Source organism: Lithobates pipiens, unplaced genomic scaffold, assembly GCF_037356315.1.
Source record: "Lithobates pipiens isolate NorthernLeopardFrog02 unplaced genomic scaffold, aLitPip1_a1.2 Scaffold_19, whole genome shotgun sequence".
Classification (NCBI taxonomy): Eukaryota; Metazoa; Chordata; class Amphibia; order Anura; family Ranidae; genus Lithobates; species Lithobates pipiens.
Window position 1 is genome coordinate 520,294,019 of NW_027507764.1, and position 1,234 is coordinate 520,295,252.

The window sequence follows — 1,234 nt, forward strand, 5'->3', positions numbered from 1 at the left end:
CTCAGAAGAACCTCCTACCTGGACCTTGTAAAAGACTCTGCCAGAAACTTTTGTGCCACTATGTAAATAGTACAGTAAGTCTGGTTTTCCCAGAGCCCAGTCTTCCAATAGGAGAGGACTTACAGGCAAAACCTCGTTTCTTCAGATGACGAGGCCCGGGTACCATATCATCTTGGGAGTCAAAATATCGGCCCGAGATATGGATCCGGTTTGTTGTAGCCCTTAGGCCCCCGCAGGGACCTGCACAGAACTTTCTTCATAGCACATGTTTTACGTGACCAACCACCACTGGCAAAGGGAAAAATTAGGTGCCTCCCATATGGGAGGGGTTATATAGGGAAGGAATTCTCCTTAATTGGGGGTTAACCAGTGTCCCATCACCAGAGGTGCCTATATAACCCATTATGTAATGATCCTGTGTCCCGTGATGTATGATCAAGAAATAAGCATACGGCACCTGGTATTCCCAGTCGGTCTTCCATCCAGTTACTAATCAGGCCCGACAATGCTTAACCTCCGAGATCAGACAAGATCGGGCACTTTCAAGGGGATGGGGCCATAGGCGATCTCTTTGGGCACTCTCAACCATCTTGACAAACGCCAACATGGTGATCTTGGGAAACAAGCTAAAAAAACCAAGTCAATGCCAACATTGGAGGCTAAGCAGGGTTGGGCAATCAGTTTACTTGCCTGAAATAGGCATCTCAGAACTGCCATCTGGCTGCTTCCCGGGTTTCCAACTCCTTCAACTAATCCCAGGAGACAATACTTCGCCTCCATCCTGGTGGAGGTTCCAAACACCCGATCAATGGTTCCTGTCACCTCCGTCCAGTAGCAGATCAACTTCGGGCATCTCCAAAACATGTGCATCATGTCTCCCCCCATGTTCCCGCACCGGGGGCAACTTGCGTCCGGCCGTTCGGCCAAATTGAAAAAGTTTACGAGGAGCATAATAAGTTCTATATAATAAGAACAGATGTGACATCCTCTGAGAGGAGAGCCACAATTGACCACAGGCAGTATTCCTGTGGCCAATTATAGCTCAAGGGGGTTTAGTACACAACCCACACTATATAAGGCAGCCAGCGCGGCGGCCTTGTATAGTGTGTTGCGGCGGTCAGGGAAAGAGGACGATAGGCAGGGACAGTGTCTTTACTGCTTGGGAACCTAGCACTGTTACAGTGGGTGTTATGTGCCTCCTGCACAGTACACACCTGAAGCTACCCTTTATTAC

The 1,234-nt window shown here is 49.0% G+C and overlaps 1 pseudogene; it reads right to left on the reverse strand.

Moving 5' to 3' along the window:
• Positions 1-445: 445 nt before the first annotated feature.
• On the reverse strand, positions 446-564 carry LOC143999200 (5S ribosomal RNA; annotated as a pseudogene).
• Between the last annotated feature and the right edge of the window lie 670 nt (positions 565-1,234).